General features: G+C 39.8%; 1 protein-coding gene and 1 long non-coding RNA gene across 9 annotated transcripts in view; one reads left to right on the top strand and one right to left on the bottom strand.

Moving 5' to 3' along the window:
- PIEZO2 (piezo type mechanosensitive ion channel component 2) overlaps positions 1-27,741 on the top strand; it is a 241,310-nt gene that overhangs the window by 39,495 nt on the left and 174,074 nt on the right. The gene's annotated exons all lie outside the window — the stretch shown is intronic.
- LOC140134035 (uncharacterized) lies at positions 175-27,248 on the bottom strand. Its single transcript, XR_011856032.1, has 3 exons — positions 27,115-27,248; positions 1,410-1,473; positions 175-303 (listed from the first exon to the last, which is right to left on the bottom strand). It is a non-coding gene; the product is annotated as an uncharacterized lncRNA (long non-coding RNA).

The raw sequence follows: 27,741 nt of genomic DNA, 5'->3' as shown, positions 1-27,741 counted from the left end.
TACTGTATGTACTTGTAGATTTATGTGTTTTTTATGTTGTTAGCCCAGCTATCAGAATAGCTACAGTTTATTGGGGAACAAGTAGTTGGGTACATATCTTACATTGTTGGGTACATATCTTATTAACTTTTATTAACTCTTTCTGTAAAGGAACAGAAAAACGTCCAAAACCTAATTATGATTTTAGACCTTGAAAGCGTAAATTGAAAAATGCCTCTGCATCCTGTTTTTGCTCTTCTTTTCCTTCAGTGAGCAGTGTTTCTGAAAGTCTTCTCATGTCTGTACACAGAAGATAGATAAGGACTGTAGGATAAAAATCAGCTAATCAGAATATTTTAGTTCTGTAAGGAGATATGTCTATCCATGTTTGTAAGACACTAAATCTCTAGAAAACTTATCAGATTATTCTTATTTATCAGCTGTCTGTGTAGGGGAACCTGATTAATACATAAAACTGCTAAAAACTAAAAGAGAGGTAAGAGAAAAAAAGGAGAAAATACAGATCATTGGAAGTATTTTAAAAGGTTTACTATTATGATCTTCTCCATTGATTTATGTACTATGGCTTAAAAGTTTAGTTATGGTTTTAAATGCTGTACTCTCCATAGCTAACAAACCATGATAATTTTTTTATGACAATTACCAGTACCAATTCTATATAATTTATTTAGGTTTAAATACTTTATTCAATAGATTTTTTAACATAAATGTATATTTTATTTAGCATATCTGCTTTACAAGAGCTGTAATCCTTTTGTGTATCTATCAATGTAGTGTGTGAGGGCTTTTTTCAGAAAGATTTTTAATTTATAGACATAAAACTGCAATTCTGGCATAGATGTATGTTCCATATAACTGTGATAACATGAAAGTTATATTTCATTATGGAAATTTCCTTTTTTGGTGGTTCTATTTTGTAACAGTAGAAGCCCTTTCCTTAGATTCTACGGTCTGGTCACTATAGACAACAGCATATAAGGGGTTAACTGCTCAGGAGTGAATATTACTCTCTTCTCAGAGGGGCAACAATATTCGCAAAATCAGTTTGTCACAAATGTTTCTCTAAATCTGCACATTATGAAGGTTAAATAACTGGACTATCCGGATGTATGAAGTCCAAAGGTTGTCTTTAAGAGGTTGAAGGTTTTTCCAAATCCAAAATATTAAAATGGCCTATACTTAAGATTGGTCTTTAATGTGCGTTTAGTAGGGTTGCAAGAACCTGGCAGCCCAACGATCAGCTGATAGCAGGACTACCTGCATAGCTGCTACACACTGGGCACAGACATGAGCATAAAGTTTCATCCCTTGCTCAATGGAAGCTCCGCTCCCATTTATTTCCATGGAAGCTAAGGCTTTAGTAACCTTAAAGGAAATTTACCATTTGATTTCATACATTATGTACATACCTTGAGAATGCTGTAGGTACACTGGTGCAGGCACATATCTTGTTTAACGTCTTGTGCTGTTTTGCTGAAAAAAAATAATAACATTCAGGACCATAGGAAAGCTGGGTTGCTTCAGCCTATCGTTGATAAACACATTACACAGAGTTTTCTGAACTGTCCAGACAGTACTAATGAACCTGAGCTGGATCACTAATACACAGCAGCTGGGGGATAGTGCAGCGATTGATTACTACTGCCTGTCATGCACAACACAGTGATTATATCATTCTTTATTATACCTTATCGGAACTGCGTAAAAGTTTTAATTAAAAAACGAGGCAAATTTGAATCATTATTATGTTATTATTAAAAAATAAAAAAGTTCTGTCTTTTATAAAACTATTTAAAAAAAATAGGCATGGTTGTTAAGAGTTAAAGTAAATGTTTGTCACTGACCACGCAGCATAGAACTAAATGTATCTCCAAGGAACCTTAGAGGAAAAGATCATATCTGCCAGTATACAGTGGGTACAGAAAGCATTCAGACCCCTTTTAAATGTTTTACTCTTTGTTTCATTGCAGCCAATTGGTATTGCTCTTTTAATGTACACTCTGAATCCCATCTTGACAGAAAAAAAACTGAACTGTAGATATTTTTGCTAATTTATTTAACAAGTAAAACATATATTTTACATGAGTATTCAGACACTTTGCTGTGGCATTCATATTTAACTCACATGCTGTCCATTCCCTTCTACTCCTTCTTGAGATGTTTCTACTCCTTTATTGGAGTCTATCTGTGTTTAATTAAACTGATTGAACTTGAGTTGGAAAGGCACACACCTGTCTATATAAGACTTCACAGCTCACAGTGCATGTCAGAGCACATGAAGGAACTAAGGAACTGCCCAAGGAGCTCAGAAACAAAATTGTGGCAAGTTACAGAAATGGCCAAGGTTACAAAAGAATCTCTGCATCCTTAAATGGAAGAAGTTTGGGATGACCACAACTCTTCCTCGACCTGGCCATCCAGCAAAACTAAGCAATAGTGGGAGAAGAGCCTTGGTGAGAGAGGTAAAGAAGAAACCCAAGATCACTGTAGCTGAGTTCCAGAGATGCAGAAGGGAGAGGGGAGAAAGTTCCACAAAGTCAAAAACAGAGTGTGCCACCGGAAGCTTCTCTGCAGTGGAAGACATATGAAAGCCTGCATGCAGTTTATAAAAAAGACAAATGAAGGACACCCAGACTATGAGAAATAAGATTCTCTGGTCTTAAGAGATGAAGATTGAACTTTGTGGTGTTAATTCTAAGTGGTATCTGGAGAAGACCAGGCTCTGCTCATCACCTGCCAAATACAATGACACATGGGGGTGGCAGTATCATGCCATGGGGATATTTTTCAGCTGCAGGGACAGTTGCTTGCATTTCAAGGAAAGACGAATGTGACCAAGTACAGAGATATCCTGGATGAAGACCTCTTCCAGAGTGCTCTGGACCTCAGACTGGGCCAAGGGTCACCTTCCAACAAGACAATGGGGCACATGTATCATAGTTTGGTCTCTCTGAGGTGAATTTGGCTGCTAGTTTTTGCGCCTTATGTATGATACTGTCTTTTTACTTGTAATACATGTTCCATTTTTCCTATCCTGGCAGGCGCAAATTTCGGCTTCTTTTTGAGACTTTTTGTTGCAAATGTCTCAAATCCACATGAACAAAAGCCACATAAGGGGGTTATATACAGGATTGGACACTACTGTTAATTTTGGATTTAACATGTTTCATTTTTAACCCCTACGGGACACAGCATCTTTTGGCCTAAAGGACGCGGCCCCATTTTTCAAATCTGGCCTGTGTCACTATAAGTGGTTATAGCTTTGGAACGCTATGAGAAATCCAGGGGATTTTGAGATTGTTTTCTCGTGACACGTTGTACTTCAAATTAGTTTAAAAATTTGGATGAAATCTTTTGCGTTTAGTTATGAAAAAAAACAAAATTTGGCAAAAATTTTGAAAAATTCTTTATTTTCAACGTTCTAAATTCTCTACTTTTGATTCAGAAAGTCATAGCACCCAAATAAATTCATAACTTACATTTCCCAAATGTCTGCTTTATGTTGGCATGGTTTTTTCAGATTCCACATATTTTACTAGAATGTTATGAGGCTCAGAATTTGGGTGCCATTTTTCACATTTTTTGTAAAATCGCCAAAACCTGTATTTAGATGGACCTGCACAGTTTCTAATTGACACTGAGAGGCCTAAATAATAGCGAGACTCGTAAATTACCCCATTGTGGAAACTACACCCCTCAACGTATGAAAAACCACTTTTAAGAAGTTTGTTAACCCTTTACGTGTTTTATAGGGGTTAAAACAAAATGGAGGTGGAGTCTGCAAATTGTAATATTTTTTCACAATACACTCATTTTGGGTGGAAAATTAAACATTTGTAATGGATAAAATGAAAAAAGGCTCCACAAAGTTTGATACCCAATCTCTCCCGAGTACACCGATACCCTACATGTGGTGGTAACCTGCTGTATGGGCGCACGGCCGGGCATAGAAGGGAAGGAGGCGCCATTCAAATCAGATTTGCCATGTCACATTGTACAGGCTATAATTTTTTTCTTTTTTTTATTGTGCACCTATAGGGGCTTATTTCTTTTGCCACATGAGATGCACTTTTCTAATACATAATTTTGGGGCATCTATAGCTAATTGGTGAGATTTAATTAACTCTTTGTTGGTGGAGGAAATGAAAATCATCAATTTTTAGGAAAATTTTTATGTGTTTTTTTTTTGGCCGTTAACCATACCATGAAAATAGTATATTATTTTTATTCTTTGGGTCGCCACGTTTATGAAAATACTTCATTTATATATATTTTTTTATTTTTTCCCATTTTTACTGAATAAAAAGTAATTTGGCAAAATTGTTGTTAATTTTAGCATCACCGTCTTTCATATGCATAACTTTTTTATTTTTCACCTCAAAAATCTGTTTAAGGGCTTATTTTTTGCAAGAATGATAGCTCTTTTTAGTGGTCTTATTTTAGATTGCCTAACTTTTTAAAATCACTTTTTTAGAGCATTTTTAAAGGGCATTAATAAAAAATCATCTTTATCAGAGAGAGTTTTTTTAGGTTGTTTTTTACGGGGTTCACTTTGCGGATCTAATAACGATTCTGTTTTATTATACAGATTGTTATGGACGCAGGGATACCAAATATGTGGGGGTTTTGTGTATTTTATTCAATTGTACTGAATAAAAACTAATTTGGAGAAAATCTTATTCATTTTAGCATCACCATCTTTTTATATGCATAACTTTTTTATTTTTTGGCAGATAAATCTTGTTAGGGGCTTATTTTTTGCGAGAACAGTTGTTCTTTTTAGTGGGCTTATTTTGGAGTGCATAACATTTTTTAAATCACTTTTTAGAGCATTTTTTATAGGGTATTAATTAAAAATTATCTTTTTTCGGAATGTTTTTTGCGTTTTTTTCCTCCGGCGTTTACCGTGCGGGTCCAGTAACAATTCTGTTTTATTATGCAGATTGTTACGGACGCGGCAATACCAAATATGCGGGGTTTTTTTGTGTTTTTATGTTTTTTATACTTTATTAAGTTTTTTTATGGGAAAGTGACATTTTAGGGGCTTATATTTTTATGTATTAATTTTTTATTTATTATAATGTGTAGTGTTAAGTGTTTTTACATATTTTTACTTATACATACTTGAACTTAAACCAGTGATGCTCTGATCACTGGTTTAAGTTCAATACACTGCTCTACAATACTATTTTATTGTAGAGCAGTGTAAACTGTCTGAGCAAGCTTGCGCATGCTCAGACAGTTTACAGCCAGACCCGGAAGGGGTCTGGCTGCCATGGAGACCGGGCAGCTCCGGGGCACATGCCAGTCCTCGGAGCTGCCCGGAAGAGGATCGGATCCCCCGGTAAGCGGCACGGGGGATCCGATCCACAGCGCTAACACCCTTACACGCCGCGGTCATGTTTGACCGCGGCGTGTAAGGGGTTAACACCCGCGATCGGAGCCGGCTCCGATCGCGGGTGTTAGCGCAGGCTGTCAGCTGTACTAGACAGCTGACAGCCGCTGCTTCTGGTACCGGCTCCGTTCGTGAGCCGGTGCCAGAAGCAGGACGTTATAGAACGTCCCCGTGCGCTAAGCATCTAGCCCCGGGGACGTACTATAACGTCCTGGTGCGCCTAGGGGTTAATGCATTTGAAACTAATTACAACAGCTGAGAAGAGGTAATTTGCCTTATTTCATTAATTGCCTTTTAACATTTGAAATTAACAAAACGCATAATAAATGCAATGTTAACACATGCGTTAACGCTGCGTTTATATTGCATTTTGTAAACACAAATGTTAACAGTAATGAAATAAGGCAAATCACCTCTCCTCAGCTGTTGCAATTAGTTTCAAAATGCATTAAAAATGCAATTAAACCGCTGCGTGTGACCTCACCCTTAGAAGTAACCAATTAAAAAAAAGAAAAAAATTTAAGAATTTTGACAAAAGATTTAAAGCATGTGAAATAATTCCAATTTACATGTTAAAATTGGGTCCATGAAAAAAAAAAACTTTCTTTGCACCTGCCCTGGACCAGGTCCAGATTTGCGCCTAAAAAGTCCCTAAAAACTGAAACCTAATTGAAAAGTCACACGGAACAAATGGAAAACAAAGATACATGAGGCACACTGCACAAAGGTGCAGACAAGGCGTTCTTGAAAAAGAACACAGTTAAAAGTTGCAAAAATGGCGCAAAAACGGCAAAAGACGCTAAAATTAGACAATTTGGCTAGCTGAAACTATGATACATGAGCCCCAATGACCCTAAGCACACAGCTAAAATAATAAAGCAGAGGCTTCAGAACTACTCTTTGACCGTTCTTGACTGGCCCACACAGAGCCCTGACTTTAACCCAATTGAGCATCTCTGGAGAGACTTGAAAATGACTGTCCACCAACATTAACTATACAACCTAAGGGAATTCTCAATTCTAAAGAAAGGGTCTGAATACTTATGACCATGTGACCATTTCAGTTTTTCTTGCTTAAATAAGAGAAAAAATATCTCCATTTGTGGAGGGGGGGTTCTGTCAAGATGGGGTGCAGAGTGTATATTAACCCCTTACCAACATGTGACGTAGTATTACATCACATGCCGGGTGCGGGTGCATGGAGAGGGCTCACCGCTGAGGCCTCTCCATAGCTGGTAAGTCTTTGCTGCATATTGCAACAAAGGCTTACCGGTAACACCCGCGATTGGTGCCAGCACCAATCACGGGTGTTTTCCTGCTGATCGCGGCCGGCAAAGCTACCGGCGGCTCCAAAAAGATTGCGGCGCATGGGCGCCACCATCTTTCCCAGGATTGGCCCTCCCCATGACGTCATCGGGGAGCGTCGATCCGTTGCCATGGTAGCATCGGGTCTTCCGAAGACCCGAGGCTACTTCGGCTTAACACATGCATTACAATGTGCTATCAGCACATTGTAATGTATAAGGAGTAAAATCTCCATATACTGCCATACTGTAGTATGGCAGCATATGATAGGATCCTACAGACAACCTAGGGTTTAAGTACTCTAGGGAGTCTGAAAAATAGTAAAAATAAAAATTGAAAAAAAGGAAAAAAAAAATTATAATAAAAAAACCTAAAAATTCAGATCACCCCCTTTCCCTAGAACTGATATATATAAATAAACAGTAAAAATCATAAACACATTAGGTATCACCGCGTCCAAAAATATCCGATCTATCAAAATATAATGGTTTTTCACTGCATTTAACCCCGTAACGGAAATGGCACTTTTTTTTGCCATTTTTAAAAAAATTTTAAATTCTATAAAAAGTGATCAAAAGGTTGTACAGTCATAAAAATGATAACACTATAAACGTCATCAAAATATGCAAAAAAAAAGTATAAAAAAGTAATTAGCGCCAGAAGATGGCAAAATCCCAAAAAAAATTTGTACAGGAGGTTTTAATTTTTTTAAATGTATGAAAACATTATAAAACCTATACAAATTTGGGGCTTACAGTGAGATCTGTAAAATCCGAGCCCACAAGAATACGCCACAAATGTGTTTTTTTTACCAATTTCACTGCATTTGGAATTTTTTTCCTGCTTCCCAGTACACGGCATGGAATATTAAATACCACCATTTTGAAGTGTAATTTGTTATGCAGAAAATAAGCCATCTGTACATAAAAAATAAAAAAGTTATAGATTTTTGAAGGTGGGGAGTGAAAAATGAAAAAGCAAAAACCAAAAAGGGCTGCGACGTTAAGGGGTTAATTAGCAAAAAAACAGAACTCTTTTGATCTTGCCAATTGGCTGCATGTAAAACTTCTTCTATCTGACCAAACCAAAATAATGCTTGGTTTCACAACGGTTAAAGTTATTACCAATAGTTAGTATTTTATCATAACCTCAAAAAGGCTAAGAAGGAAGTTGCTTTTGGATGGAATTAGAGTACAGGTGTAAAAGGATTTTATGTATTTTCAATCCTCTAGTTCTGAGGCTGTAATTGAGTCTTGAATTAGACATACTAATTTTCTCCGTAATCTGATTATGTTAGATCTTAGCAACAATTGCTATGTACGTAGTGTTTCAATAACCAGAATCAATCAGTATGTGGCTTGTAGGATCTGCTTTCATTATTGCTGGTAGGATGCAAAACACATTGGAAAGTAACTCTTTAGTATTAACTGCTTGCTACCACTGCATTGCCTAATCCCATTCTAATTATCTGGTCCTATTAGGACATGAATAGGTAGGGCTAAATTCACCCCTGATCCCAATCCCATCATGAATCCTCTCCTACCAGGATAGTTCTCTTAAAGAAGTGTATAGGGAGCCAGGTAGGAGAGCAGAGCTGGCTTTTAACCCTTTAGATGATGTGGTTGTAAAATTTTTTCAATATTTTCATTTTAATATTAACATTTCAGTTTTCACTTCGATTGCTGGAGACTCAAACTATGTTGGTATTTCCTGTTCTGTAAAACACACCCTTCAAGAAATTGTTGATTCCGGGCATGTCATCTTCCACAGATTTACAGGGAGTCACAATGTTTTGTCTAGCTCTTCCAAGGATGGGTGCAGAATACCAAGCTGAAATAATAATTGGGATAATACTCGAGCGCCAAGTGCCCTGTGTGACAAACACAGGAGCGCCAGACGATCATTAGCATAATTTAAAAAAAAGAGAAACACCTCCAATCCTGGCCAATACAAGACCTGCATCTGCATAATAACACCTGTCTAAAGGTATGGTTGCCTAATAATTGGGGTTTCTAAATGGTGGATTTCTAGATCTCTAATTCTATCTATCTCTATCTTTCTCTATTGCTTTCTATCTCTATATCTATCTATACATCTATATATATATCTCTGTCTCTCTCTACTCTTGTTTCTATATCTATTGATTTATCTATCTGTATCCATATTACCTCACACATAAGCTGTCTTATACTGGTAACCATGGTGGTTAGTGGTTAGTAAGTGTTAGTTAGTAAGTGTTAGTAGTGGTTAGTATGGTGGTTAGTAAGTGTAATCTGGACATACACACAACTATATATATATATATATATATATATATATATATATATAGCTGCCTCTGTAGCACTGTTTGAGGTCTGTCCTAAAATGACCCCTGATATCATCAGTGACAGTGAAACCAAGGCCATGGAGGAAGAAGGGAGTCTGTGACTTACAGGAAGGTTTCTTAAAGCTCAACATCAAATTGAGGACAAACTCGAAGCGAGCTAAAGGTACATGAAGTAAACCAAGTGCAAAAACGAGGGTACTAAGTAGGTCAAAAAGTTGGATATTACCTTCTAACCACAGGACGACATGAGAAATAAATGTAATGGTCTGTTTGATGGCCTGAATATATTTGTTTGGGATGGGACGTTACTGTAAGGGCATTATGGCATTTTATTTAAATCACATCAACAAAACTTTCTAACATTTTGGTCTAATCTATTGATCATGTATCGACTTTTGAAGAGTTCTCCAAGGTTGACATGTCTGTGAGTCCAACTGTGAGTAAAATTTTCTGTAGTGAAATGAAGAATTCCCAAATTTCTGTATTTTTCTGAAGCAGCAACTTGAGTTAGATGTACAGAAATTAGAAAACAAAGAAAAAGAAAATCTGTTTATATTTTTATTTATATTTAAACAATTGGGCAACACTAGAGATGAGCGAGCACTAAAATGCTCGGGTGCTCGTTACTCGAGCCGAACATTTCCCAATGCTCGGGTGCTCGTTTCGAGTAACGAGCCCCATTGAAATCAATGGGAGACCCGAGCATTTTTCAGTAAAATTACAAACTGAACGAGCACTGTTCAGTGCAGATGTTTTCACTGAAAGAACACAGTGAAAGAACACTGCAGAACAGATTGCAGATGTTCGCAAACATCTGCGATCTGTTCCGGAGACACGCGTGCAGAACAGTGTTCTCCGCAATAGTATTTGAAGAACAATATGAGTAGAGAACAACTTGCAGATGTTTCCAAACATCTGCAAGTTGTTCTTCACACATATTGTTCTTCAAATACGCGCCATGGTAGGCGGCTGCATGTAAACCTTGCTCTTAGTTTCCCTGTTCCCCCCTTCTTCCCTATCCCTCAAGCCGTTCTTTTCGGCAGTTTGCCACCCCATACACCGCACACCTCTCCCGGCGGAGGGCAGTTCCAGGATCCGAGGGTCCGCATTTAGCAGTGCACGCTGAGAGTGAGACCAGGAACCCAGCGGCCGTGTGGCAGGACCCGCACTGGAGCCGTCTCGGGTTCCACCCGGCGTGCCCCCGGAGAAGGCAGGCGCCGTGCCCCCGGAGATGGCAGACGATCAAGCCAGAGGGATCCTGTCAGCAATGTCTGGCCAGCTGCACCCATTTGTCCCCGGGGCTGGGGGACACAGCCCAGCCTGCATCGGACCGGTCGTGCCGGAACAGCACCTGATTGGACCAGCGAAGTTCCTACTGCTGCTCCCTTTGTGCTTGTGCCCAGGAATCCTAGGCTGTCTCTGTTGAGTGGACCACAGCGGGCCGGCCAGCTTGGACCTAGCATCTGAGGCTGCTCCCTCTTGACGGTGACAGTGCTCCCGGGGCATCTCTTCGGGACGTACACCTGATGATATCATGACAACCACCAGCCCACAATTAAGTCCACGAGCCCTTGGTGAATTCCCAGCACGATGCTGCCCTGCTTTGGAAGAGGTACTAGTACTCAAGCCGACGATATTGGATCGCGTCGAAGCGGTGGTTGGGTGTGATAGAGCTCCGGTACCTGGCTGCACACTGCACCTAAACCAGCTGCTGAGATGTAAGTTCCCAGTACTAGCAAAAGTCCTACAGCAATCCCCCCTTCCTTTACCCTCTTACCCTAATTCTTGAACATTGTACAAGTATCCAGGCGGTTGTCTCAAATGGCTGCTTAAAGCGCCGGCACCACGGATCCGCGGACAGTGATCATGAACAGTGTTATGTATGTGTATATGTATGTTTATAACCATGTAACCAGCAAGACTTATGTACAAAGTAATTTCCCCTCACGGGGATCAATAAAGTTATCGTTATCTTTAAATACTATTGTGGAGAACACCGTTCTGCACGCGTGTCTCCGGAACAGATCGCAGAACATCTGCAATCTATTCTGCACTGTGTTCTTTCACTGTGTTCTTCAATTAAATGATTAAATTAAATGTTTTAATTGTATTTTTTTCACTTATTTCTTTAAATTAAATGCTCGTTATCGAGCAGGGCAAATACTCGTCCGAGCAACGAGCCAGTCCGAGTATGCTAATACTCGACCGAGCATCAAGCTCGGACGAGTATACTCGCTCATCTCTAAGCAACACACTTTGTAGCAAAGTTCTGTTTTAAAAGCCAGTCTAGCCTGTATATTTAGTACTTCCTCAACCATCAGTCGTTATCTTTCTTTGTGGTTCATTTACAGGAAGGTTTGACTCAAAAAATACTTTGAATACTGGAAAAGTCTGGAAAAACTCTGCCTGCAAGACCAGCTGTTACTTTTAGAAAACATATCTTATCACTTTTTTTTTCTCCACTTGTACAGAAATTCTAAATTTATTTTGTCACTTTAGAAACTCAGGGGATTGGATATACACATGTGTTATTATGGCTGGTCATTCTTCAGATCTATGTAATTACACATACCTTCTTCTAATTGACAATTCTGCCCAGTGACACTTTAGAATAACTTTGCTTTTCAAGAAATAGAAACTTTGAAATGATTATTAAGCCCTAGAGATAACACAATGCAGCGCTAGTTGATTTAATTTAAGCAAGTGATGAAATATGCAGGGCATTTTATCTGTGGGAAAACGGGATAAGCAGAAGTGGGGTTGTTTCTGAAAAGAGATGGACCAAATTATCACCACATGTCCACATGTACAGTGTCAGGATTCAGGGGTAGTGGACCCACTGTACCACCGCTGGCAATGACATAAGCTGACACCTGGGAGCGGAGTCAAAGTGGCACCCTGTTTTTACCAGAGCCCGATGCAAAGCAGGTTGGACTCGCTTCACAGACGTGACTTTTTCTGTGGTGGTGGCCAAGGCGAGTTACAGAGTCGTGAGGCAGAATCGTAGTTGGGGACAGGCAGAAGGTCAAGACAGGCGGCACAGGATCAACGTCAGAGGAAAAGCAGGAGGTCAATGAGAGAGCAATTAGAGACTAGGGGGTGCCAAGCCCCTTTAAGCCCCCTTTATGCCCACATGGCGTGGAGGGCATTTATTTCTATTTTAAAAGCAAATTCTTGCACTGTGCAAGAATTTGCGATTATTTTACTGCTTCTACCACAGAAAACTGACGTAGAAGCAGTGATAAATGTCCCCTCCCTGTGTTTTCTTTGGTACTTGTTGAGAAGTGCATTTTAATTTTCATATCACATTATTTTGTGTTATTTTATACATTTTTGATAATTTGTTATATGTGTGTTTACAGTTATTGTATTTTGAATAGAAACCCTGTCAATATGCTGCATTTGGATATTATATAGAGGTATTCCTTCTTTTGACAAGTGTCTCTCTTGTGCACTTAATATAAATTACTTGCAATGTCCAAATCTGGTGGGGGAGAAGGTGGATGACATTCAAGCAATTCAATACTACATTCCTCCTCTAGTGGCCACTGTAGGAATAATTTAGAAACATTTCCAGCTAACTACTAATTTTTTTAATGAGAACGTACTGTGCCCTTTCACAAAATATACATGGTGAACTATATTCTGTTGTAGATTACAGGAAATTAATAGTTTTTTTGTTTTACTAATTTATGCATAATTCATAAGACTATTGCTAAATTGTTTTTCCAACTCTGAAAGGCCATAATGTTCCCCATATGTCTTTTATTAATTACCCTTAAAATGTTTCAAGGTGTTTATAGTGAAGAGTCGAAAGTACACGATGAGTAATTGCAGGGGGATCTATTGTAGTTGTTTTTGCAACTGCATTGTTTCCAAGTTTTATATTATTTAAAGTATTCACAGATGTGCTTTAGTACTTCTGTTTAAGCACATTAAAGGGGTTTTCATTAGTATTAGATGACTGGAGGTTCAACTCAAGGCATTCGTGACTTGTGTTAGTGCTGTGCCCTTGTCATCTTTTACCAGGTACAGTGCTGTCACATTTGGTATTAGCTGGTGGTGCAACTTGCAACAAGACATGTTCACTAAAGTATGGATGTTGCTGTGTCTTGCATTGGAAAAGTAACAAAACTGGCTAAAGTGTCCTTCAAACAGCCCATTGTGAATGTTTTACAACAATGGCCCAACCTTACAGTAGAACAAGAGTATTAAAGTTCTTGTAAAGACATTAAAGCAATAGAACTATCAAAAATAATATATGTGCAAGAAAATCTGGAACACAGTCAGGACAGTTTCATTATCTGGAATGATAAATCCTCAAAGCAATCATAATAATCTAGTCCAGAAGCTACTTGAGTCTGCAAGAATAATATTATACTTTCATATTCTAATATTTATGTTAAACAAAAAGCAATAAAACTATATCAAATTAAAATAGTGAGCATTTATAATTATCCAAAGTGAAAGCAGCCCACACACATACATACACACACACACGTACCGGTAGATAGTTTACAGCATAAGTGGGTGGCCATAACAAACAGATGGGATCATTCAGTGATTGGCATAAATTGTAATGTAATAGTTACCGATTACAAACCAACATTCTAGAATAAAATGGCAAACAAACATGTCAAGATGTTTTGAAGATATTCACTGGAAAGGTAATTAAAAAAAATAAGATACGTGTCACACTGTGCAAACACTATAAATAATTGTGCAAGTATAGAGGGATTGTGAATATACTGCCTGAACATCAATCCCTAACCATCTGCTGAGGTTACAAGCCTGAAGTGGACAAGCCACAAAACCATACAGAGGAGTGAATTCCCAGCTAGTACATGCTGACAGTCAGCTGATCACATGATCATAAATAATATACAATAATGTCTAGCAGCCAGGTGGTGACATTCATACTTTTTCGTATATGCCTGTCAGGCCTGAGGTGGTCATAAAGGATAAGTAATATTATTTATATTAAATAACATAGAGTATACTTCATTCCTGGACATAAACAAAATTCATATAAGCTTACCAGTACATTATAGAAAACAATATATACAAAAATATGTAAAAACAATAAAGTGATAAACATATATAAATATAATTTTTTAAAATCCTGTTTCGTTTTGAAGCCTTTTTTTAATTAATAATGAACCCGCCTCTTGATTTCTTTTCCCAAAATGAAACAAGATAATTTCTCTCCCACTGTAATGTGTAATGTAGTGATGAGGAGTAGAGTAAAAAGCAGCATGAATCCTTGCAGGACTCCTATGAGAGGCAGAGAGAATCCTTCTTTCTCTGGGTGACACGGCGTGTCAGAGGGGCTATCAGAACTCTTACTGTTGCTCCCAGCTCTATTTACCCAGAAATATTGCTCCAAATGATATAAACATTTATAACACAGTATAGCTTTTAACCATACAGAACTGCAGACAGTGTTAGGTAACATCTCCAGACAACTGTTTAAACATACCTTTGTGTTGTTAGTAACAGCAGGACTGTGATGCTGGTTCCATATTCCAGGATTGTCATCTGAATTGGAGCAGTCTCCAGCAAAACTGGTTTAAAAAAGCCACATGATATTTTTATCCCCCATAAGTACACAGCAAGCAATGGTCAGTGAGCATTTTATACTGACAGCTGATGATGTCATATTGGAATTGCATGGAAGAAGAATGGAGTCCAACATAGAAGGGATGGGACGGGGTTAGCCACTCTAGTGCAAAATGGCAGTTACATGATTAACATTACATTTCTATAAAACACAATTGCTTGTACTAAAGGTATGCTCTGGACCTACGTCAGTAGTTAAATAGTAATGCTGGTAGTTTTTTTTGTTTTATATTCAACATTTTGTGCAGCATATCATCTGACATTTTAGATAGAATACAAAAGAGTTTAGAAATAAAAACTAATCAATCTTCTTTAAAGTTTGTTCATGAAACCTTCATGTAGTCAGAGAGACATATACTGAGCACTGTAGAGCACTGAGTACTTCTGCTGCTTCACAGCTTTTGCATTACCTCATAACTCTATGACATAACATATATGACCCACAATTTGCATTAGTTATATTTCTCTACAATAAGGTGTTATTGTTACATATCCAGTAATCTGTATAGGTATCACGTGAATAAAAGATTAATATGTGATTGCCACAATTGGTATGACCGTTTTATGTGTCTAAAGTGTTGTCAAAGATAGAGAAGCTAACAGAAAAGCTTAAAATGAAATCAGGCTGTAAATGGTACAGTTACAATGGAGCATAAACATGTTGCTTGGGCACATGAGATTTTGCAAGTAGGGGCACCTGAGAATACCATCCAATGGTCAGGTGCCAAGCAATCGAACGCTAGATAAGCCTTCATATCAGAGGCCCAATATAGAGTCATATTGGTGGCAGGGAAGGGTTCTTTATCTCAGTCCTATTTAAAGGGAACCAATCATGACATTTTCTCAAATACAGACAGTGACAGGTTCCTATAGAGCCCTATTAACTGACACTTTTTAACTAAAAATTGTTTCTGTTACCTTCCTAAAATATCAACTTTTTCTTGTATTCACTGGTACCATAGGTGGATGTGTCCTGCTAGGCTGGCCCCTCCCATCGACTCCTCCCCACGCCTAATGCCTCCTTAGTATTCAGCATTTCATGTCATGTGACTAGGGTGAAGTCAGGGTGAAGTCCTATACCCTTTACATTTGGAAGATGTACCCATGTATGTAACTGATCACATGAAATTGCAGCAGCCTCCATGGACTTCTACTCCTCCCCATACTGTGATCAGATACATACATTGGGTACAGTGTAAAAAAATTGACCTCTGCCAGCTCTGAATTTAGCATTTTCTGTAATGTCACATCCATGGTCAGAGTTCTAGCACAGAATAAATCAATGGCTCACCCCCATGATGTATAGAAAAAGAGTCCCCTCATTGGATCATGTGTATGCAGAAATCACAGGCTGGGCTGGACTGGTGCTAAAGGCATATCAGTTCTGTCCCATGTCTTCTGCAATTATAAAGCACATTGGAGCACATTTACTAAGAATGGTTCAAACTACACTAAGTTTGACTTTCCTGTGTTTAATGCAGGTGATTTTCAACCTGTCAAACTGATCAATAACTCAGAAAACTACTTTAAGTGAACAAATATGATTTGTAGTATCGGAAGAAGGTACAGTGGCAATCACTTCACAATCATTGCATCTGCCCTGAATGGCGAAAACTCAGTTGAGTGCAGTTTAATCCCTTGTAATCATCCATAATGAAAGGGGTTACTTCTGTTGCCCTCTTGTTGCCTGATTATGGCCTGTGTCTCCTATCCATGAAACATATTGGACAAGCCTAAAAAGTATTGAATTGGAAAATAGAACTCTCACTGTAAAAATAAACCCTGATATGCCATGTAAGATAAAAAAAAAAATAATAAAAAAAGTTATGTCCTGTGAGAAAATGAAAATACATGCTTGGTCCTGAAAGTCCAAAATGGCCATGTCCTCATGGTGTAAATTCCATGGAATGTTTACAATATGTGGAAAAGGTCTAAATATAATTTGAAATTTTATTGAATTAGAAGTGAATTCAGTTGCTCCATGTCTCATTTTCTGATGAGATAACCAGGATTGGTCAATCACATGGAACATAGTGCTAATCTTTCCAATATACCTCATCTCTGTAAAGTCTCCACACCTGGTTTAGGTTTCATCAACTGCTAGTTTTTTCTTTGCAAAAGGGGACCATAGAAAATCATTACAAGGCTAGATCCTGCATCAGTGACGCTGCTTTATAAGGTATACATCAGACGGTGCATTTCCTTTAATGTACACACATTCTACAAAGGATTTCTGTATTGTATCACATTTTCAATACTTTTTAGAATGATATTGAAAACAAAGGTATCGTATGAAAATAAGATGTAGCAAGTTCAAAGAGTAGAGTAGATAATGGATCATTCAAATCCTTTTTAAAACATTACAGAATTTTCAGAAATCTATGCAAGTCAGCTGCTGGGTTTTGCTCTTCATATTTAACCTGCACAAAGCATCAAGTAGATTATTCTCAAGAGTTGTAAAGCACTTCACATTTTTTATGTATGACATAAAGCAGATCACATGAGAATACTCATTTCTGTAATATTGTATCTACAACTTTACTTATAGCTTGCTTGGATTAGCCTAATATGTGCAAGCAGTACTCTACCCACCAAGTTGAGATTTTAAACTGTTTTAACAAAGTTTAAAATTCTAACATTGCTAGTGCTGTAAACTGGAAACTTACTGCAGATGATGTGATGTATAAATGCCATGTTTTTTTGTAGTTAAAAGAGTATATGCCACCAAAGCAAATGGGTGGTAGAATGGGCGCCTGATATTTGGGACCCCCCACACACCCATCTTTTTTTTTGTATCAAGTGGCAAGTCTTACGTGCGCATTGCTGCTGTATTCATTAAAGGAGTACTCCCATCTGGGTATTTACATTTAATTAAATTAATCTGCCTTATGTAAACATTTCTTCAATTGGATGTTAATAAAAAAAATGTTCCTGTGTGAAGATAATTTCTCATAAATGTAGTCATGTTGTCCCTTAGAAATCAGATAGCTTCCCCGGATATGACCACGTCACACTCTGGCTGTGGTGGCCAGACTTGCGCTATAGAGTCATGCCAAACCACCAGGATTCAGCAATCATCACCATAGGGTGGCTGGGCGACATGTACTAACTCCCGGACATTTTTTTATAGAACTATAACCTTTTGTTTCTTTGTGCAATCCAGAAGAGGTGGCCGTGTCCGAAGAAGCTATCTTGTTTTTAAGGGACAACATGGCTACATTTATGAGAAATTATCTTCACACAGGAACATTTTTTTTAATAACATCTAATTGAAGAAATGTTTACATATGGCAGATTAATGAAACTGAATGTGAGTGCCCAGATGAGAATACCCCTTTAAATATGGCATGATTGGAGATTGCAGAAGTAACAAGCTTAATTCACTATTTATACAAGTATAAAAAAATAAATCATACCCTATATTTTTAATAGCTGTCTATAGTAGACAAATACTCCAAGCATTGAAACATATAAAATTTGCTTTGCCTTGACTCTGAAATACAACATACCCAAGGATCCTCTGCCCTCTGCCCTACGTACTGTCAGAAGTCAGGAGGTCTCACAAAGATTGACCATTAATACCAATATTCACAGGATAGGCTGGGTATCCACCGCTAGGGCCTGGTATCCAAGGCCAGGAACCCAGACCTTTATCGGGCATACAGTACAACATATCTATCTGTCAATGATATTTTCACCTCTTTGACTGGATTACTTCTTCTAAGCACAATATATACCGTATATACTCGTGTATAAGCCGAGTTTTTCAGCACAAAAAATGTGCTGAAAAACCTCGCCTCGGCTTATACACGAGTCAATGATAAAAATAAATAAATTAATACTCACCCTCCGGTGTCCCCGATGTTCCTCGCGGCTCCCGGCGGCTCCCGATCCCTGTCGCGGCTCCCCGCGGCTTCTTCACTCTTCACTGGCCGGGAGATCGCTCTGGCCGTCGCACACTGTGATGCGACGCTTTCGCCGTGGAAGACATCATCAGCGGCGACAGCGCGGCATCACAGTGTGTGACGGCCAGCGCGATCTCCCGGTCAGAGAAGAGTGAAGAGTGAAGAAGCCGCCGGGAGCCGCGATGGGGATCGGAAGCCGCCGGGAGCCGCGACGAACATCGGGACAACGGAGGGTGAGTATTAAGTTTATTTCTTTATCTGTATACTAATAGGGGCTGCTGTATACTACTGAGGGCAGACTGTATACTGATGGGGGCAGACTGTATACTGATGGGGGCAGGCTGTATACTACTGGGGGCTGTGCTGTGTACTACTGGGGGCTATGCTGTGTACTACTGGGGGCAAGCTGTATACTACTGGGGGCTGTGCTGTGTACTACTGGGGGCTGTGCTGTGTACTACTGGGGGCAGGCTGTATACTACTGGGGGCAAGCTGTATACTACTGGGGGCAAGCTGTATACTACTGGGGGCAGGCTGTATACTGCAAGGGGACAAGCTGTATACTACTGGGGGCAGGCTGTATACTACTGGGGGCAGGCTGTATACTACGGGGGGCAAGCTGTATACTACTGTGGGCAAGCTGTATACTACTGGGGGCAGGCTGTATACTGCAAGGGGACAAGCTGTATACTACTGGGGGCAGGCTGTATACTACTGGGGGGCAGGCTGTATACTACTGGGGGCAAGCTGTATACTACTGGGGGCAAGCTGTATACTACTGGGGGCTGGCTGTATACTACATGGGGGCTGGTTGGCTGTATACTACATGGGGGCTGGCTGTATACTACACCCTCGGCTTATACTCGAGTTGATAGGTTTTCCCAGTTTTCTGTGGTAAAATTAGGGGTCTCGGCTTATACTCGGGTCGGCTTATACTCGAGTATATACGGTAAGTGTAGAATCCTGTTGCTACACTGATGCAGAAACATATTGTTTAATCGCTGAACTGAGTGGTTTTGCAAAAAAAACACTAATAAAATTACCTAATTACCCTAATTAACCCTAATTACCCTTACCCTAATTATGCTCTCTTCCAGTGTACATAAGTTTGCCTCATTCCACCCCTCATAATCCTTTCCCATCATCCAGCTTTCCCAGTGAACTGCAAATCATTATGGGACTTGGGAAAGCTGGGTGCATGCTGGGTGCTGCACATAAACACATTAATTCCTCTTACACGGAGCTGCCTGCACTGTCCAGGCAGGACTAATCAACCTGAACTGGATGACTCATACACAGCAGCTGAGGGATGGTGCAGTGATTGAGTTCTTCTGCCTGTCAGGGACAACACAGTGAATACAGTGTTCAAGGCTTATGCTGGGCAGGACTGGCTGAAGAAGTGCAAAATTATGGCAATAAGAGAGCGCCTGGGGCCCTGTGTGATGGCCACAGGAGAGCCTCATTATCATAATTGTTTTTCAGTAAGACAGGGATTAGGTTCAGGGATTAAACAGGACATGTTTCAGTGTCGCTACAGCATTCTCAATGTATATTTAGTTTACAATGCATAAAAGCAAATAGTAGATTTCCTTTAAAGGTGACCTTTATTTTGCGCTGACTTTGAGAGCAGTTGCAGTCAACTTCCAGTGATTCTGCACATACATCACCACAGAGGTTACATATGTTTACATTCAAACTAGGACACTCCAGGTCATATTATTCTACATGCGGCCTGCATATATAAAGAAATGTGGAGCATTTCTAAAGGCATGTGTGCTTTCTCTGGTGTGCTTTCAATCTGTGCAGCACAGGACAGCTTTCAATGCATTCCTTTGTTATATGTTACCAAGTTTTATTTGTGTTGTTTTACAATGTATAGCAGATGTGTAACAGTACTCTTGGAGTTGAGACATATCTGTGGAAGGTTTACGTTTCCTTGGCTTTACCCAGCATTACACTGCATCTTTGTTTATAATAGCACAGTTTATAGGGATATAACAGTGACAGTGTGTCACTGCCGTACACTGTAAATAATAACTCTACTCTTAAAGAGACAAGGGGAAGAATAAAAAGAAAATACTAATAGAAAAAGTTTCATACATTTCACATAAAAGTAGCAGCAAAATTTTTAAAAAGGTAAAAGAGTTGACTTGTGTTTTGTTAAAAATTGTCTTCAAAAACAGATTTATAGGTGTACAATAGAGATGAGCGAGTATACTCGTCCGAGCTTGATGCTCGTTCGAGTATTAAGGTACTCGAAACGGCTCGTTGCTCGGACGAGTATTTCCCCTGCTCGAGATCGAGCATTTAATTTAAAAAACACAGTGAAGAGCAATGAAGAATAGAATAAAAACAGTGAACACAGGATTATTTAAGTGAAGAACACAGTGAAGAATAGATTACAGATGTTCGGCACATCTGCTTACTTGTCGGGAGATACGCGCGGAACAAAATACTATGTGAAGAACACATTGAAGAACACGGTGAGCAGGACGGAGAAACACAGAAACATCAGGGAACAGGACAGAGACACCGGGGAGCAGCAGCGCAGAGACGAGACACCGGGGAGCAGCAGCGCAGAGACGAGACACCGGGGAGCAGCAGCGCAGAGACGAGACACCGGGGAGCAGCAGCGCAGAGACGAGACAACGGGGAGCAGCAGCGCAGAGATCAGACACCGGGGAGCAGCAGCGCAGAGACGAGACACCGGGGAACAGCAGCGCAGAGACGAGACAACGGGGAGCAGCAGCGCAGAGATCAGACACCGGGGAGGAGTAGCGCAGAGATCAGACACCGGGGAGCAGTAGCGCAGAGACGAGACACCGGGGAGCAGCAGCGCAGAGACGAGACACCGGGGAGCAGCAGCGCAGAGACGAGACAACGGGGAGCAGCAGCGCAGAGATCAGACACCGGGGAGCAGCAGCGCAGAGACGAGACACCGGGGAGCAGCAGCGCAGAGACGAGACACCGGGGAGCAGCAGCGCAGAGACGAGACACCGGGGAGCAGCAGCGCAGAGACGAGACACCGGGGAGCAGCAGCGCAGAGACGAGACACCGGGGAGCAGCAGCGCAGAGACGAGACACCGGGGAGCAGCAGCGCAGAGACGAGACAACGGGGAGCAGCAGCGCAGAGATCAGACACCGGGGAACAGCAGCGCAGAGACGAGACAACGGGGAGCAGCAGCGCAGAGATCAGACACCGGGGAGCAGTAGCGCAGAGACGAGACACCGGGGAGCAGCAGCGCAGAGACGAGACACCGGGGAGCAGCAGCGCAGAGACGAGACAACGGGGAGCAGCAGCGCAGAGACGAGACACCGGGGAGCAGCAGCGCAGAGACGAGACACCGGGGAGCAGCAGCGCAGAGACGAGACACCGGGGAGCAGCAGCGCAGAGACGAGACACCGGGGAGCAGCAGCGCAGAGACATCGGGGAGCAGCACAGAGGCATCGGGAATCATTTAAGTGAAAAACACAGTGAAGAATAGATTGCAGATGTTCGGCACATCTGCTTACTTGTCGGGAGATACGCGCGGAACGGTGCAAACAAAATAGCATGTGAAGAACAATATATATGTGTGAAGAACACATTGCAGATGTATGGAAACATCAGCAATTTGTTCTTCACACACATATATAGTGTTCTTCACATGCTATTTGTTCGCACCGTTCCGCGCGTATCTCCCGACAAGTAAGCAGATGTGCCGAACATCTGCAATCTATTCTTCACTGTGTTTTTCACTGTGTTTTTCACTTAAATGATCCTGTGGTCACTCTTTTTATTCTATTCTTCACTGTTCTTCACATCTGCTAACTTGTCGGGAGATAATATACACGCGGAACAGTGAAGAATAGATTGCAGATGTTTGTATACATCTGCTAACTTATCAGAAGACATTCTTTTTCAATTAAATAACCCATTTTATTCCCGAACCATGGTCCCTTTGAAAAATGCTCGAGTCTCCCATTGACTTCAATGGGGCTCGTTATTCGAGACGAGCACTCGAGCATCAGGAAAAGTTCGTCTCGAATAACGAGCACTCGAGCATTTTAGTGCTCGCTCATCTCTAGTGTACAACCATAGATGAAATAATGGCACTCACCCGAAAATCTTCTTATTTCCCCGTTCATTTAAACATACTCACAACATAGAAGGTGGCAGGGAGGACAGTGTTGAAGTTGAAAACCCTGTAATGTCCTTCTTGTCATCTTCTATGTTGTAAGTCCATTTAACCACTTGAGGGCTTTTTATCTTTGGGACAAATTGCACTATTCCAAATGTGATGTAATTGTTGAAAAAACGATTTTCTACTGGGCTCAGTCTTTACAGATTTCACTTTGTGGGCCAAATGACACCCCCCCCCCACTTATTGGGGCACATTTACTAAGGGTCCCGCAGCCGCATTTCCGTCGGGTTTCGCAAATTTTTCCGATTTGCGCTGTGGCGCATTGTTGCCGGCTTGCATGTGACACAAATGGGGGGGTGTGGCCGTCAGACAACCCGACTGATTCAAACAAACTGCGGAATTTAACTTTCAAAATTGTGTTGCAAGATCAGCACTTACATGCACCGGGAAGAAGATGGTGAACTCCGGTGCACGACCTTAGTGAATTGCGGCAGCTATGAATCCTCGTTGGACATTCCGGATCGGCGGTGTCAACTGGACGGGTAAGTAAATGTGCCCCAATATGTGTACATTCCTTTGAGAAAACATTATAAAAGAAAAAAAAAATCTTTGCACTGCCATATTCTGAGACCTGTAACTTTTTGAGAATTTAGTCTATTTTTGTTGTACTGTCCTCTTTGAATGGAAAACAATCAACTTAATGGCCCCCTACGGTTCTATTACAAGTCAATGTAACACCATTGCTTAAATTTGAACCCTGTCCACAAACATGTGATGCCGTAGTACTACTACTTTCTATTAATAACTAATGGTTATCGTGTTTTACAAAAGCACTTAACCATCATCTTCAAAGCACTACCCCCGAAAAAACTCCCTATGGGCTCCACCAGAAATATGAGCACACACAGGGACTTTTCGGAGGCCCTGCCTCTTTCATAAGGAAGAAGGCTACGACTCCAAAACATTGCAGTGTGCACTCATGTTTCTTGTGGATCCTGTTAAGCATCTACTAGTATAACCTTGTGATACAGTGATGTAACCAGATTTCTTATTATATTTCTATTTGTGAAGAAAATGTTAAGTAAAGATGCTCTGTTGAGTAAAATTATCAAAGTGGCTTGCATAGAGTTTAATTAACAAAGTTGTGGTTAAGAGGTTGGGGATCTTCATTTGTGCAGCCAACTATGTCCTAGCTGTCTATTAGATGAAGCTATATTTTGCTTGTGTATGGATTGATCTTTCCTGAGGAGTACATATTTTTACCTTCAACTCTTGAGTTGGGCTTTAATATATAAGAAAAAACACATAGGGGCAAATCTACTAAGAACAGTGCTGCCTATGTATAGTGCAGTGTGTGGCAGATTCAGGACTTTTGGCACACATTTTGTATGAATCTGGCGCTCTCTGCACTGCCCCGACAGAGTAGACCACTTTTTTTGGTGCACCGTTAAGAAAGGGCGTGCGACACAATTTGTTGGACTTTGCATGTTAAATCTGGTGCATGGTCCGACTGAGCACCGGAACCCCCCTTCAGTGCTGAAATTTGTGTCACATGAAGTCTAGTGCAGCCGTGAAACAAAAGGGTCACATGCATCACAAATGGGGCGTGGACACTTATTAAACCTGTGTAAGCTGTTTGCACCTAAAAGAACATGCAAAGTCTGGTATATGGCCCTTAGTAAATGTGCCCCATACAATAGGAAAACAATGGGAGAAACTGCATTAAACATCACGGCTGTTCTTGTACTGAATCATCAGGATCCTCATATAAGAGATTATAGGACATGGTATCCTGCAGACGCTGCTGCTCAGCTTTGTTATCACAAAACTACTTAGACGCTGAAGGAAAATAATTGACCCACTAGCTGGAGGCTGGGCTTTCACTCAAAATGACATCATTAGCAGAGGTAAGCAGTTAACTTACCTCTACTAGCACCCCACATTGCAATTAAGGGGTGCCATTCATATGGAAGGAAGACTGGACAAGAGGTTTTTCCTTAGCATTTACCTATTAGACCCTCTGTAGGGCTACTACATTTTTTTCTACATTTTTACTGAACAGTAGAGGATAACAAATCAAAGATGCACATATAAAAGGATAGCCAATGGATCTTATTGAAATCTAATCAAATTACATCAGAGAAATATCTTAATAACAAGTGTCATTAATAATAAAAAGAAATCAAAAAAATTAGAAAAGTAGTTAAGACATTTGCCCGCAGTGCATGAATCTGCATGAATCTGGTTCTCCCTGCACTGCTCAGGCAGAATGTACCTTTAACATGAATGTACCAACACACTTCTGTCGGACTTTGCATTAGAAATGTGGCACACCGTACAACTGAGCACCAGGTCACCCATATGAGTGCAGAATTTTGTGCCGAGTCGGGTATAGTGCAGCGTGCACCACAAGCATAAAAGTGCTTGGATTTTTAGGAATAAAACAGGCGGGTTACTTAGGGGTTAACAATTGTGTATTTATACTAGCTACTAGCTTTTAAATGGATTTTATAGGCTTGACATGATCAGAATGTAAAAATAAAAGGGGCCAGACCACTTTTCCCTGTCTGTAGTTCCCAATGCATGGTTTTCTATGTTATGTATACACAGCTTTATATGTGAAACGTAATATCCTACTTTAAAAATCATAATAAAAAAAGTTAGAGAGATAGCGTGTTACTGGGTTGTGTTGACACAAGCCGGAATGGTGAATATTTGTGTGAAAGCAAATAAAATTTCATAACATGAAGAAATAAACCATCATTTAGTCATTTCTGAGAGACATAAAATTCCTTTACATGTTCTTAATAACTGGACATTTGTCTGTCAGACGTGTAGAAGCCTGTGACTGGAATGTTCACTCTAAGATATCTCTTCTTAACTACCATATCACACGTCTATCCACGGTCTATTCTGTATTTTTTGTCAGATTTTGTTAAGACAATCGAAAAACAATATATTATTAAGTACTTAAGTAGAATTCACAGCTTAAGTATCAGAAACAAATTAGTTCTCAAATTAGTTTTTTCAACCCTGTGGGTTTTTTCAACCATCTCTGTGGGTGCAGAAGTCTCTTGCAACTAGAATTAGCTACAGAGGGGCTCACCAGTTTCACATCAGTCCTATCCCAACCTGTGATCCTGCACAACTTTCAGGGTCTTGCTCTGCACCTCAGAGCACACCACAGACTCCTTCACTCACTTAAGCTCCCTCTCTGCCCCTACCCCTTTATTCTATGTTATTCTATGTTGTATGTTTTATTCTATGTATCTATTTTTCTAGGTTTACACTTCATTTACCTATTTCACTGCTGGTGTCTGCTCCTTTCTACATGCTGTGAAGCTTCTCCTGCATTCTCTACATTATGTCAGGAGTTAGGCTCGTTCACTATATAGATACAGACTATGCAGAGCTTACTGGATTTGCTCATTACAGAACACAATGCATCATGGGAAATGAGGGTGTATACAGTAAGTTCAGTTCTCGGTCATACATACGAAGACATGACTCCCTATCCGTTTCTCCATTGCTCAGAAAGATGATTGACATGTATTTTCAGAACAGAAATAGCTCTAGAATGAAAAAAGGTGAGCAAGACAATGTGGGCATTGAAAGGGGGAATCAGATATCACAATTTGTTTAAAATCTTCATAAAACCAGATATACACTTTAAATATAGATAAGGACTTGGAAAAATATTTTAGTGGTCAACTACAGTTTACAAAAAAATATGTAACAATAAAACTTGCATAACTGTGCAGCTATGATATCTTTACAGAAATATTTGGAAGAAAAAAAAGAAAACTTGTTAAAAAATGAAGTCATTTGCTGTTGACAACCTTACTTAAGAAACTTGGACATTGCCAGAAAAAGGATTTAATGATCAGGCATTTTTTGTTTAAGGGTCACAACTTTGAAATTTTTTGTGGGGTTTTTTTTTTGGTGACAAATAGCTACTCAAAAGTTAACAATTGTTAAAAGATTTTTTTCATTTTTAGTTTTTTTTGGGGTTAAAGTTACAAAAAGTGGGAAAAAAGCATTTTGTTTTGTAATGTATAAAATTGTTTATTTAAATTATTAATGAAATGAAAATGACAATTGTAAATTAATTCTTTAGTGTGTCATGGTCATTTTTAAATAAAATATGTATGGTCTTAGTTAAACATGGTGAAAATGCCAATGTTTTTATAGAGTAGTGGGGGATTTTTTACAATTATATTGGGAATAATTGAATGTATATTTATTTATACATATGTGATGTGTGTTTTTGTTTTTTTTACTTTATATGTCCCCTATACGGTCATAAAAGACCCCTGGGGGACATTTTCACTTTCCCTTTCAAGCTTTCCCCTGTAACCGGGGAAGACCTGGAGACCTGGTGATTATTTGACCACCGAGTCTATAGAGCTGGTGGCAGAAGCAGTAATAAACTAGATCTACCTTCTGTAATGTCAAAAAAGAGCATGGATGTAGACTCGAGCCAACACCAGCTGACTTCGGATGCCGGTATTGAGTTGTCCACTTTCAGCAAATAATTGATACTGTTTGTGTAAGGAAAAGTTATAGAATTTTCCAGCATATTTTCTGTAGCAATTCCTCACGGTTTTATAGAACAAGCCCTTATAATTAGAACTATGAGTTGTAACAAGCCCTGCTCCTTTGTGACATCACATGACCATAAACAGATTTATATCCACTGGAAGTAAATATAGAAGCTTTCCATAGACAGCAAGGGAGATTATTTGGATCTTATGGCATGGAAACATACAGACTTTGCACAGAACTGTACAGACTGTTAGACTCCATGTCCATTGAGGCATGTTCTCTTGAAAGCATTACTACTAGGGGAGAATATTTCAATATTGTATATATGGAATCTGAGACAGAAGAAGCCACAATTTTTTTGTTTGATCTTTGCTTAAATACTGTGGTAGATACTCATAGAGGTGCAGTAAAAATGGATTTAGCCACCAGAGCCCTTATGACTCATTAGCATAATTTTAGAAGTTGATTTTAGAAGGAAGGACCATTTTTTGATTTGATCTTAAATCCATTTTGATGGTAGAT

This window comes from Engystomops pustulosus, chromosome 5, assembly GCF_040894005.1.
Source record: "Engystomops pustulosus chromosome 5, aEngPut4.maternal, whole genome shotgun sequence".
NCBI lineage: Eukaryota > Metazoa > Chordata > Amphibia > Anura > Leptodactylidae > Engystomops > Engystomops pustulosus.
Note: the sequence above shows the minus strand (reverse complement) of the source record. Positions and strands in the feature narration are given on the sequence as shown.